Consider the following 14,713-nt stretch of genomic DNA (forward strand, 5'->3'; position numbering starts at 1 on the left):
AGCATCCCATGAAGTCTCTCTCACCTGAGTCTCTGTCCCTTCTGCTTTAACTCTTGTCCCCGTCTGAAAAATGTTCTCCATTTTGAAGTGCTCAGGTGATTAGATTGGACCCACCAGAATAATCCAGATTAATCCTTTCATGTTACGGTCAACTTAATTATCCTTCCCACTTGCTTTTGCCATGTAAAATAACATACTCATAAGTACAAGAATTAGTGTGTGGACATATTTGGGGATCACTCATTCTGCTTACCTCTTGTGGGTGCTCTTTATATATAGTACATGAAGCCAGGCATGGTCCCTAGAGCTACTCAACAGCCATTGGTGACTAGTGTGGTCTATTGCTATGATATGTGCTCAAATAGAAACTGTTATTTAAGAAGAATTTTGTGCCTCTGGTTACAAGTAGGAACCCCAAATCAAAAGAAGTCAGTTCTTTGCACTGCCAGCTGTAACATTGTATATGCAGATAAACAGGAAAGGAAAACAAAGAGGTTGAACCTACATATAAAGAATACTGATAAATAGAAGAATATTGCATTCTTAGGACTTTTGTTGAAGCCTTACTATAGTATCTTATGTGATACTTTGATAAAGTATCTTATTTTAATCCTGTCATTGTTCCTAATTTACAAATGCGTATTCTTAACTCAGTATGGGTATTTAAGGTGCCATTATTACAAGACAACTAAAAATCTTGAATGAAAAATAATTCCGAATTGTGTTTATTCTCTTGTATCTTAGCAGGTAAAGTATAGAAGTTAGAAGCAGACTCTGGAGCTGGATTTGATTTCCCTCCCTGTCCAGTGATCTGTACACTTGTTTTCCCATCTGTAAAATGGGGAAATACAGACCCTACTTCTTAGAGTTATAACTGAGGATTAAGTTAAATGTGTTTATAAAGGTAAAGTGCTTGGAATTGTGCCTAATACCTAGTGTTCTGTGAGCATGAGTATTATTACTAGAATTGAACAGCTTTAACCTGTGGCTCTCAACAAGTGCTAGCCTGAGCCCCAAATTACATTTTACAAGATCTGCAGATAACGGTTGCCCCATCTGGTGGGATGAGAAACAGGCATCCAGTGTGTAGAAGCCAGGGATGCTGCTGATCGTTTAACAATACATTGGGGTGCCCTCCCAAAACCCCAAAGTTTTGCTCACTCCAAATGTCAGTAATGTTGAGGTTGAGAAACCCTATCTTAAGCCAGCACCTTTTTAGAGTTTTAGTAACAACTCCTTTTGCAAATGAGATACTCATTTATCATGAGTGACTGAACAGTGAGAACATTCATGCCTGAAGTCATGAGTTCTACAATAGCATTAAAAGTAGAAAAAATATTTTTCTGGTGGCTAAAAAAGAATTTGCTGAGCATATTTACTTATCTATTTTTATGTTTAGCACAAGTATCAATCACAAGGAAAAAGTGTGCTTCCCCTCTGGAATACCCATTTAGGGGTCAGATATAGTCTGCTTTTGTGATAAATTGAGTGGAATTTCTGGTTTAATTGATTCCCTAGTCGTCCAGCAAGATTTTCTTCTGTGGAGCATAAGGAAAGAAGTTACTTGAAATTGGGACTTGCTGTTACTGTGTATGTTGCAATACAGTGATAATAAAGACAACTACCCATAACTACCCGTATGTTGTAGCATATGATTAGCAAGGCCTGAAACATTTTGCCAATGTCATTTTTATTTCTGAATATTCACAAAGGCTTGTGTGTTTATTGTCCTCATTCCCTCCCATCCCGTAGGCTCAACTAAAATGATTTAGAATGTTGTTTGACTGCTTCTTTCTCCATCACCCCTCACCCCTGTCATCTCCACCACCACCTTACCCCTATCACCCGCACCTTGATTTTAGCTATTTGAGTTGCCTTTCACACTATCCAAGACTCTCGTTATCCATTGTTTTTTGTTTGTTTGTTGGTGATACTGAAGTTTAAACTCAGGGCCTTGTGCTTGCTAGGCAGGCACTCTACCACCTAAGCCACAATGTCCCCAGCCTTTTTTGCTTTAGTTGTTTTTCAGACAGAGTCTTGAGTTTTTGCTTGGGGCCAGCCTCAGTTAGTGATTCTCTTACCTATAGCCTTCTGCATAGTGGAGATAATAGGCATATACCACTTGTCTGTTAAGCTTATTGATTGAGATAGGGTCTCACTAACTTTTTGCCTATACTGGCCTTAAACTCTGATCTCCACCTCCAGAGTAGTTAGTATTACAGGCATGAGCCATTAGGCCTGGATATTTATCCATTCTTGTGTTCACAGAATCTGTCCTTCAGATAATTGGTTGATTGGTCATCAATACCTGCAGTGTTACAGGGTACAGAGAACACACTAGACCAACATCTGAGGACAGTACAAAAGAATCTGTCACATTCCCTTATCTTTTATTCTGTTGTCTACTTGGAGACAACACTCACAAGGACAGTAACCTGCAGTTGAATGTAATTTGAAATTAAGCAGAACACTGACATGCTAGGCATCAGTTAGGTGCTCAGAAATGCCTGATGAGAGTAGCGTAGTGTTAGGCAAGGAATTTGTGTGGAAAAACATGCTACTTTTTAGTACTTGTTGTACTTTTCATAAGCTTATCCAGGAATCCTCAAGAATGAATACTCTTAAAACTATTGTTGATTTAAGGCCATCTTACTGTTAAATAGATCTTCTGAGAACAAACAACAGGTTCATATTTTCTTGTAGTTTGATAAAGTGAAATATGTAGAAAGTAGTTTTTAATTGGTTTATGTATAACTATTCAATGATGGCACAAGTATTTTCTCAATAAGTAGTTGAGATGAATAAAACAAGGATGATAACAAAAAAAATCTGATGATTCATTATATGATATAGTTGCTAAGTATTGGTAAAATATCTGTTTGTGATCATATTGTAATAGAAATACATTTGTCTTGTGTTATTTAACAAATCCTTGGTTTATATAAATATCAGTGAAAGGAAAATACCAATTGCATTGTGATAATCTTTACTTAGTCCATTTTGGGTCGTTACGGTATAACTTTGAATCTGTCTGCATAAAGGGAGACAACCGTGCACTTCATTTAAAAGGAAGAAACAACACATTTTTTTATTCAAATCATGTTTGTCATATTTTAAAATGAGGTCTTCAGATTAGAAAAAGCAATTTACAACAGAGTTACACTTTGTAATGTGATCTTTGTTAAAAATTTACAAGTTTGTTTTTGTGACACTCTAAAATGGTGGATTAGTGAGAAGTATTTCTTCACAGACTGTGTGATTAAAGAAGGAGCAGATCTAAATGTAATTAGCATCTTTCAAGGGTTTGGGTGAAGTCCAGCTTGTTTCCTGTGATCTCGAGCTGTTAGAATGAAGAACCTCTTCTGCCAGCAGCCACCCTGCTGCAAACTTGGCTGCAGGTTTGAGTACCACATCAAAGATCAAGCTACATAGCAACTGAAAACTAGTTAAGGCCTTCCTTCAACTTGGAAATGGCTGTTACCCAATCTTGTTTCACCACTTCCTAGTTCAGCACTTTGTGCTGATGGTATCTTGGAAAAACTTAGCACCTTTATCTGTGACATGTTTAAGTTTTTCCATCAAGAGTAAGTTGAGTTGGTGAAGAGACATCTTTCATTACAGTGAATCAACATTTACATATGCTATGTTATAGAAATAACTTCTGTAACCTCAGTTGTCTGGGTAGCACACATGACAGGACTGTTTTTTGCCTCATGTAAGTATATGAAATGGCATTTTAAAGTGCTAGTCTGGCAATGGCTAGAGAGCTGGGTTCTAGAGACTATTAACTAGACCTGTCATCATAGTCGTCCAGTGGTTCAGATTAGGGAGAGACACAAAGGCAGAAGTGGATCCAGAGGTACATACTCAACAAGCTGAAAAGATGATCACAAAGACACATGGCTGTGCACTAGTGAGCTATGGGGGACAGGAATTGACTATACGATAGGTCTTGTAGCATAAGAAGATGTAGCAGGAATAAATTGCTCAGCCTGGCACAAAGGAACAGGTGGAATGGGATTGGTCTGGAGACTCTAGTACTAGGACAAGTTCCACTTGATCCTCAACAGAGTCCCTTTGGGAATTTGCTTTTTTTTGCCTGGCTGACAAAGTGTGGTTTATGTCCTGGCGTGAGAACTTGTTCTATAATTGCCAGCCCCTGCAGTAGGAAGCTGAGGTCCCTGGAACACATTGCCCAGAGTACACATCTGTAGGCTGTGTACTTGGTCCATTAGATTTCAGGACCTTGGTTCCTTGTCAGTAAAATTCACAGTTAAGTAGTTAGTTGCTGGGAGAGTGACCCTCTGAGATGGGACCAAGAAGGAGGCAGGATGGACAGATCTCTCATAAATTCTGACAGTGCATCCTGGTAGAAGGCAAAATAGTCTCCTGGTTCAAAGGAGCATTTTAAACAAGAATATTCAACATCAACTTAGAGCCCTAAACCAAGGACAGTATTTTATATTCAGTACTGGGAAGGTATTTTCTGTCAACGGTAGAAGGTCATATTTCTCTATTTGGAACAACAGTCTTGCTTCCAGAAATGAAGGGTACGAATTCTAATATTGTTCAAGCAATGAAAATACAAAGTTTAAGCAAGTCAGTTTATATGGAAATTGATAGTGGAAGATCACAAGTATACTGACCTGTTTTGAATAAGATTTGGTATAGTTATGATAAAACTTTGGGGAGACACTTGTTCTTTTACACATGCATTTGTATACCGATATGAGGAAGAGAAATCTTACACTTGAGAAAGAGAAATTGTAACTCAGCTATGATACTCTATAAAAATCAAACATGTTAACTAGTGTTATGTTTTACTAACACAGTATTTAACTAAATGCTTTTCAGAAAGCTAAAGCTGCCATCTACATGTGTCACGCCTTGGTTCAAGGCAGAAGGAAGAGGGAAAGCAAGGCCACCTGCAGATTTTGGCAAATGGCTCATTGGCCAGAACCTTGCCACCTAGCAGTGGAGAGGCTGGGAAAACACACACTTTACTTTCACAGCTTCTGCTGCAGGGCCAGTCAAGGAACAGAGACTTAGATGTGGGGTGACTCAGTCTGTCGTATCTGCAGAAGGACTTTTTCCCCATTTTTATTACTGCTTTACATCTTTTTGTAGTCTATTTGAACAGCAAAATAATTTGACCTCTCCTGACAAACTTGGCATTTTTTCTTCTTAAATTTATGGAGATCTTTGCCTGGTTTTTAAGTGGAACAAAAGGGAAGTCATTGCACTCAGAGCTAATACTAAGTAATACAATCTGTTTTAACAGGTCGCTGAATCTGGCATATATTTAATGCATTTTGTCATCTAGTAAAATGAATGATGATTTAAAAAAAAATCAGATTTTAAAGCACTACCAGAATGTTTGGAGTAATGTATTTTCAGGCCTAGGAAATCCTTGCTGTCACTCACAGAACATCTTGGATGGTCTTCAAACCATAGAAAATATGGTTTATAGGGTGGTAATGTTACAAGTGGATTAGAGGCTAGTGCTTTCCTTAAGATGATACTGTATCACATATCATGCAAAATCATTGTTCACTATTTTCAGTAATCTTAAATGAAACTGTAGTGAAGTTTTAAAAAATAATACCTCTACATTTTTGCATGTGTTTAAAGGAAATGTGATATTGCCAATTTAGACTCAATTTTTAGAATGTTATTAACATGTAAACTAGAATATGGAGCATTATGTCTTTTTTCAGAACCACAAAATGAAATTAGGATGTTCTGTTGGTGATGAAATGTCATCTACAATGAAACCAAGAATAAAGATTATGAGTTAACTGTGTGGGCTGCCCAGGTAAAGATGAACAAATAGCTTTCAAACTAATGAAGATTTAACATAAAATTTACAAAAACCAAAGGCTTTTTTCAACATATATAAGTCACTTTTCCCCTCCAGGGCCCAGAAGTGAGAGCTACTCTGACTTTCAACTCCCTAACCTAATAGACTTAATGTTTCTCATTGTGCTCATTAGCTTTTCAAAGAAAGAAGATTGGAAAATGGTTTTGCATGCCATGTTTCTGAAAGTCTCACTCTTAAAAGTTAAATTTTCCTAGAATACTTAGGTAATAGAAACATATAAAGATGGGTACAAACAGTAAACAAATAACACTTTAATTAGAAGTTTGTTTGGAATGCAAGTTTTCTCCAGATTACCTGGGTCACATGTTTGATTCAGGACAATGCACTAGACAATCTATCATAGGCTTCAGAGTCTGCCCAAATTCAGAGCTAATCTCCATCCATCACGAGAGGTGTGACCTTACGTAACCCTCAGAGTCTTCATCTGTGCCATGGGACTCTTAATGGGGCGACTTCCTTCCTTGATGGGTTGTTGTCAGAGACAGAGTTTGCGACAGCTTTATGTACTTCCTGACACAGAAGTGTTCTATTAAAGGATGATAAGAAAATACTTTTTTGTGATATATCAGTTAAGGATTTGAAGTCTTACAGAATCATTCATTGTGCTTTCCAAGATTATATGTTGGGATTAGCATTTCTGTTAGGAGTATCTAAGCACTTCATTTCACAAGTAAATTTTAAATACCTTTTTGCTTTGTTTTGTTTAAAGACAAGAGTCTCACTGCATAGTCCTGGCCTTGAACTTGTGATCCTCCTGCCTCAGCCAGCAAAGTGCTGGGATTGCAGGTATGGGCCATCACGCATGGCCCAAAATATCTCCTTTTAATGCATTTTTATTATTATGCACAGATAATAATTTCTAAAACTGTTATGTTTCATATACAAAAAGATTACTGTCAGACTCTGATATGGATTCTAAGATGACAGTGGACATTCACTTGTTTATTCATAATGGACAGTTTTAAGGGTAATTATCTGAGAAGCTTTTAAATGAACAAATTCTCTTCTTTTTTTTTTTGTTTGTTTGCAGTACTGGGTTTGAACTCAGGGTCTTACACTTGCTAGGCAGGTGTTCTACTGCTTCAACCATTCTCCCAGCCCCAAAATAACAAATTTTCTATGTGAAAATCCTTTAGTTAAGAGAATAGTGATTTCTGGCTTTAATTTGGCAAGGAAACACCTGTGTCCTGCAACTCTGCTGTTGGTAATGGCTTTGTTCCTAATTGCCAAAACGTGGAAGCAACCAACGTGTCATTCATAGATGAGTGGATAAACAGCTTGGTCCATTCACGCAGTGGAGTATCGCCCAGTACTGACAAGAAATGGGCTGTCAAGCCAGGAGGAACCTTAAAAATGTGTTACACGTAGAAGAGACCAGTGTGAAAGATGACAAACTGCGTGATTCTGACGGTGTCATGTTCTGGACAGAGCAAAGCCATGGAGACAGGGATCAGGAGAAGTAGAGAAGGATAGGCACAGCATAGAAAATGGCGGGGGTTGGGGGACAGTGAAATCACTGTGTGTGCACAATGGTGAATTGCCTCTGAATGTTTGTCGAGACTCATAAAGTACACAACACCCAGGGTGACCATGGGCTCCCGGTGAAAATGATGTGTCAGGAGGCTCATCGGCTATAATAAACCTGCCTTTCTGTGCATGATGTTGATATTGGAGAGCTTGTGTGTTCGTGGGTATAGGTATGTATGGAACTCTGTATTTTTCTGCTCAGTTTTGTTCTGAATATAAAACTGCTCTAAAAACATCTGTTAGAAAATATGCACAAAAAGAAAATAAAAAAGGAAACACAAAACACATACACTCTGAAACTCTTGTCTCTTTTGGCAGTACTGGAGTTTGAACTCAGGGTCTCCATTTGAGCTGCACCCCCAGTCCTTTCAGCTTTATTTATTTTTGAGATAAAGTCTTGCAGTTTTGCCCCATGGCTGACCTTGAATGGTCATCCTCCTTCTTCTGCCCAAGTAGCTGGAATTACAGGCATATACCACTATGCCAAGCTTGTTTTCTGAGATGGGGGTCTCACTAACTTTTTGCTGATCTGGCCTTGAACTGCATTCCTCCTATCTCCAACAGGTGTTGTACTACCAAGCCCTGCTCAACTCTCTTGATATCTAAAGAACAGGGTATGACTCTCCAGGGTTAGTTTGTTTACTTAAAAAAAGAAGAAAAAAGAATACAATTAAAAAGTTAATTATCCTTGACTTTTGCTTATTCTTATAAAACTCAAGCTAATTTTGTTGAGAACAAATTATTTTTTCATAATTAATAAATTTGCTGTAAATAGTATTTATTAATACTATTAATGACTTTATAGTATTTATAAAGCTTACAAAGGAATCTAAGTAAACAAAATGTTTAGTCTTTATGAACTTGGCAAATCTATAAACAAATCCCTTCAAGATAGCATATTTCAATTTTTAAAAAATCGTCATGTGACTACTGCAGAAAGGTAAAGACAGTGAAAATTTGACAGGTGTAGAATGGCATGCGTGTGTTAAAATGTTTTGGAGTTACCTTTTTACTACAAATATTAAAAATACAAAACACCTCTTCTGAGATGAAATATTATATAAGAACAGTATTTGTTTCTCACAGAATAAGTTTTTAGATCTCTGTAGAAATTATAGGGAGCACCATGGTCTCAGCAAAGGGTTCCATTCTCTGTGGGTCTCTAAAGAAGCTTCCATACTGGCAAAGCTCTCCCAAGGCCTGTTTGGGGATCAGCTGACCTCGTAGCCTTCAGGCCACTTGCTGGCCTCACATTGACCACAGAGGTCTTAACCTGACTGATCTAATGAATACAGATTTAGGTGTTAGTTAAAACTCAGCCAGATAAAACAGAAGCCCCAAATGTGAGCCTTTAAACTCAGTGACAGCTTTTGCATCAAGAGTCATTAACCTCCAAACAGATATTTTTGATAGACCCTCGGCTGATGCAAAACCATTTTATTTAAAGAAAATGTTGTGTGTTAACAAGAGTGCTTCTTTCCAAAAAAAAAAAAAGAGAAGTATACTAGAATTCACATATGAACAAGGCCTTTCTAGTCTCTTAACTTTTCCAATGCTAAATTAGTATCCCTCAGTGTGTTGAGAATGTGCTTACGTATTAGTCAAGTGTTTCTCTTGTAAATGTGTGTGTTTGCTTTTTTGCCCCGTACCCTCTTTCATTTGGTAACATCACAAAAGTTTTGTAAAATCATCAGAATTTGGTCACCAAATCTAGTTTCTTGAGCTAGAATTAACACCATTGACTTTTTCTTAGGGGAATGAGAGACTTCTTAGAATCAAGACAATCTATCCTCTCTATAAGTAGCTATGACTAGAATTCTCATTTTTTAAAAGCTGGCATAATCAGGCATTCTGACTCTTTCTAAAGACATCGCTGTTGCTAACCATGCTCATTTCACTGGGGAGTTAGTACTCAGCCGCCCGTTAACATTCATGCAATAGCATTAAATAATTACTCCTTTATGTATTTCCTGCTGTCTTTTAAGAAAGTGTATTAAAATTGGCTGGGGAAGAAGTGAGGACATCTAAATCCAAAGAAAATTCACACACACAAATAACCCACTTATGGTGAAGAGGCAGCCTCAAGTACCAGGTAACAAAGCAGTGGCACTCATGGCAACAAGAAAGAGAAAGTAGAGGTAAGGAGAAATAGGAAAGATAAAACAGTTGACATTGGACCTGTTGGTGACAAATGCCAGAATATAGCACACAGGAAGGGAACTGGTGTTGGTGCAGTCCTCAGCTTGGCACCAGGGATTCGCGATTTCTCAGAAATCTAGAGACAAGCCAGAAGCGAGTAGAGTAGGGCCATCTTGTGTGCCCAGGTAGCATACATCTTCAGGTGGCGAGGACTTGGGTACAGAGCCGGATGGAGAGCTGAAATAGCAGATGGGAGGGTTGTGAGAGCTGAAGGAGCAAGGCAGACAGGGTGAGCCATGCTGCAGTGTTCTTCCTGTGTGTCACAACTGACGTGCCGATATGGTGTGTGTTATTTTGATGCAGGCCCAACCACATCTCCTGGGACCCAGGGAGGGCTGTTCTTTGTATGTGGAGCAGCTGGCAAGCTCAGAGGCCACAGCTGTGTTAAAACTGTAAGCAGCAAAAATGTTAGGGTTTCTTTCAATGTTGTGTTGGAAGAATGAGAATTCCCAAGAGGGTTCACAGCCTTGCTCTTTTCTCTGCTACAACAGGGCCTCAGCTTCCTCATCTACAAAATGGGGATTATAATATCCCATAGGGTGTGATGAGGATTAAGTGTAGTAAGTTGTATGAGGTTTCCCTGACCATGCAGTGTGTTAGATGTTTGATAAAATTCATTCACTTCCTCCTGTCTAGTCTCCAACTCTAAAACCCACAGTGATGACAGCTGGTACAGTTTTATTTGTAGAACAGAGTATTTAAAATTCTAAATGCTTTCTAAACTGTGAAACTACTACTGTGAGAAGAGAATTACTGAAAAGTTTGTGCAAAACGCTTTATATATCTCAGGTCTCAAGGACTCTGCTACTTCATGGCAAAGAGACAGCACCACCAAGGGGCCCGAGCAGTCCAGAAAGCTGGCATTGTGGGGCAGCCTGGGCTAGCCGTAGACTTAGTTGCTCACTGAGCTGTGGAAAGCTGCATGTCCAGGGACCTCAGAACAGAGTCCTTAGCTCTAGACCTGTGCCTCTAAACAAGGGGACACAGTGCAAACTGCTGCATGATGGACTGAGTACACGTTTCCCCTGAATCAGCACAGTAGTTTTTAAATAGCTTTAGCCAGGGCTGTCCCTCTTGTTTTGCCACATTTCCCATCATTTCCAGTTGCCCTAGACCCAGCCATTCTATTCCTGTCTGGTCCTTCAGCATTTGATCCCTTTTTTTAATTCTAAGCAGTGCAGTGGGGACCACACCAGGGATTGAATGTGTCCTAACCTTCTAACCTACATGAAATACAGCACTCTCCATTAAACTGAACTTCAGATAAACAACAAATACTTTTTTTAGTGTAAGTGTGTCCCGTGCAATTACTCTGTTTCCTAAATCTGGCATACCTCTTCTATCACGCTTACAGCTCTTGTCCTGGCATCAGTGGGTACTCAGTGAGTAGAATTGTCATTGTAACTTTGGGAAAAAGAACCTTGGAAATACAACTCCTTAGTAGCCTTAGGGAAAGGGAGAGAAGACTAATACATTGCAGCACTGAGCAAAGCATATGAATAAGTGCTTTAATTTGATAAGGGGTAAAACTGGAAACCATCCTGGCAGGGAGAGTTGTTTTCTGTGCCAAGGAATGACAGCTGGAAGGTGACTGATGGCAGGGCCTCCCAAGACTGTCTTAGGTGGCATCTCGGTGCCCGTTAAGTGAGAGTGTACTAAACTCTTTAGATGTAACTGTGACCGACTCCAGGCCTGCCACTTTCTGAATGCAGAGTCACCCCAGGTTCTGCATTCTGTCATCTCTAGGCAACATTAGCTTCTTTCCTTCCCTATTCCATTAATTTACTTCTCCTTGAGTTCTTTGCCTACTCTGAGTTTACTAAATACACCACTTTCCTTCCAACTGTTCTCCCTTGTGTCTGCTCAACTCCGGAAGTCTGGGAGGACCCTAAGAGGAGTGCAGATAAAGGTCAGCCTCGCTCGTTGAATGCCTTCTGCTTGTCTGGTGCATTTCCACATTTGATCTTCTGACCATGCATGCTGTCAGGAAGATAAAGTTACTCTTTTTTTTTAAATAGCCTTATTTTGTTTAAGAGCAGTTTTAGGATCAAAGCAAAACCTAGCAGAAAGTATAGAAAGTCTGTTCCCACATGTCCCCTGTCTCCACACAGACACACTCTTTCTCACTAAATATCCCACATCTTAGTTGTACATTTGTTACAACTGATTGTTCTTCTAAGGATGAGAAGACTGAGGGTTCCAGGGCTTAGACCTCTGGGCGGCAGGGCTCATGCTCACCACTGCAGCCTGCTCTGCCTGGTGCCTGCCATAGCTGTTCCTCAACACCAGGTGTCTTGCTGCCCAGTTCTCCTTTTGGTCTGCTAAGTCTTCATTCCCCCAGGGTGGCATAGGTGTTGGGGTAACTTTAGATAAGCAAAGGAAGGGGGTTCTAGATTGCTGTCTCTTTTTCCCCTGTTTCTCTAATGGGTGAATCTCTTAAGTTAGGTTACATCTTCCCTTCTCCCTTTCCAGATCCACCAAAGATTGAAAGAAAAGGAGGCTGATACAATTACTTTAAAATTATTTCATCTTGAGATTATATATGAAAGTTCTAGAAGTTACTTTTGTATGGCAGTCAAGTGATACCTGACAAAGTTTGGCTAAAAACTGCTATCAGCCTTTTAAAGTCAGTGTTTTTCAAAGCATCAACACTAATTATAACTTCAAAAGCAGCAGTACATCACTTTCAGCTTTAACAACCAGTGAGTTAGATTGGTCTCTTCTCTTAGACCTCACCTGAGCTACAGACAGCCCTTTGTATCCTCTAGGACAGGGCCGTGAGTGACACTGGACTACAGGCCTTCCCGTTAGTGACACACAGTGAACTGGTTAATAAGTGAGCCAAGGGTGGTCTGTTTCTTTGCCACTGTGTTGCTTATTCCCTCACTACCAGTTGAGACACATTAACTCAAAAGCCCATTGGCATCCACCTCAAATTTTTGTATATCTAATTATTTTTCAAACAGCCCAAGCATATTTTTAGCCATTTTGAGCCTGCCTGCTTTGCATATTCTGTAAAACCTAACCCAGCATCTGTTGGCAGTGATAAGATAGACTTTGTGGTTTTAAGACTCTGACTGCTAAGTTCTGAGCAACATCACCCAGTCCAAGGGCCTAAACCTAAGGCTGTCTCTGATCCTCCTTTTCTAAACATCTGGGCGGGGTCTTGCTATGAGAGACTCTCTCTCTCATGCAGCCCTCTCCAATACCACCCAGTAAAGCTGGCTGTGTATTACTATCTTTCGTGATATCTCTGACATAGATCAGCCCCCAAATCCTTGGAACAAATCCTCTACATAAGCTTACCTGGAACAACTAAGATTCATGAAAGCCAGGTGATGAACCTTCAGGACTAACGATCAATTCCTGTTGCCCTACACTTGAAAAAGTCATTTCTACTCTATCTTTTCTTCTTTCACCTTTTGGCTACCACAGAGGTGTGTATATTTTAAAGGTGTATGTATATAAGGAGTTAATATGCATGGATATATTTGCCTTCTTGTTTATATTTGTTACTAAGAAAAGAGTATGAAAATCTGAGATTACAAAGATCAAAGACATGGTTGATCTTTGTTTGTTTCAGACAAGGTCTTGCTCTTGCTAGGCATGTGCTCTATCAGTTGAGTCACACACCCCAGTTCTTCTCTGCTTTATGTTTTACAATAGGGTATTATGTTTTTTGCTTGGGGCTGGCTTTGAGCCTTGATATCAGCTGTGTATCTGGGATCACAGGCACTCACCACCACACCCAGCTTTTGGTTGTGATGGCATCTTGCTAACTTGTTGTGTAGGCTGGGCTTGAACCACAATCCTCCTGATCTTCATCGCCTGGGATTATAGTCGTATACCACTACATCTAGCTGGTTAGGTTTTTAATAAAAAAAAAAAATACCTAAAGTGCACTGCATACTCACTATATGTCAAGCAATAGATTGAGTTCTTTACATGCATTATTTAATCATTGTCACAACCAGTGAGGCTGTGCTTTTGTTCATTCACACTAGGTGAGTGCAGAAAGTGGGCTCAGAGATTGATTGCCTCACTCAGAGTCACTTTGACATTGGCAGAGAGTGAATATGAGCCTGGTTTGTCAAATGCCTATACCCCTCACCTGCCTTTATGCATTATTCCTAAGTAAATGATAAGGTTTTCTATAAAGACACAGAGGGAAGTAAGGAAAAGCGAGCAAAAAGCCACACTTCACAGAGGAGAGGAGAGCAAGATAATTCATCAGCATTCAAGAACCAGCAGCATTGTCTGCAGTTCTGTAGCTGCTCTGCAGTCATAATTTCAGTGGGATACCACACAAATCAATGAGCATTTCTCATTTCTGCCTTTTTCCTTTGTTCTTCATGTCTTCTCTTTCCCTCATGGCTTCAGCTGCCTCATGCCTTATGACTTTTTCTTTCTGTAGTTGTACTTCTCTGTTTCTGCATCACTCTCAGAATGTCTTCCAGTTGCACTGGCCCAGGTGGAGTAGATGATTGGGTCAGTCCATCTCCATCCATTAGTGAGAGCTACATACCAGAGCACCTTCCCTTGAGGGCCTTTGGCCAGTCCCATGTTAACCTGTCTTAGGATCAAGCACCAGGCCCTGGATCATTCAGCTGAGGCTGGATTGACATCGCACAAACTACGGAAATTTTGTGCTATTTTATTTCTGTAAATGGAACTTGAACTTGTAGGATTTTAAGTAGGCAGTGATAAGCCAAAGTCTTTGAAAGACGTATCTGGCAAAAGTGGTGAGATTTTCAAAAAATATTTCAATGTGTCTGTTATGAAAAATTTAAGATCATATGAGTAAAACTTTATCAAATAGAAATATTTGCTAAGAAAGTCCTAACAACAAAAACATGAGTTATGAAATCTATACAGAGCTGGAGGAAAGTCAAGAATATTTTCTTTCCACTGTCCTTGCTTAGATCAGGACATAAAATTAAAGCAAATTGCTAAGCACACCAATAGCATTGTACATACTAGTTAATTAGTTTTCTTATTGTTTTCCTATATTTGTAAATGCTTATTGACTATAAGAAGGAAGAATGTTAGACTTCCATACATTAACTATTAGATTATAAGTGAGAGATAGTCTTATATATTCACCTT

The 14,713-nt window shown here is 39.3% G+C and overlaps 1 protein-coding gene across 1 annotated transcript in view; it reads left to right on the forward strand.

Moving 5' to 3' along the window:
• Positions 1-14,713, forward strand: part of Man1a1 (mannosidase alpha class 1A member 1) — a 163,699-nt gene that overhangs the window by 21,446 nt on the left and 127,540 nt on the right. The gene's annotated exons all lie outside the window — the stretch shown is intronic.

Source organism: Castor canadensis, chromosome 1 (genome assembly GCF_047511655.1).
Source record: "Castor canadensis chromosome 1, mCasCan1.hap1v2, whole genome shotgun sequence".
In the NCBI taxonomy this organism is placed as follows: domain Eukaryota; kingdom Metazoa; phylum Chordata; class Mammalia; order Rodentia; family Castoridae; genus Castor; species Castor canadensis.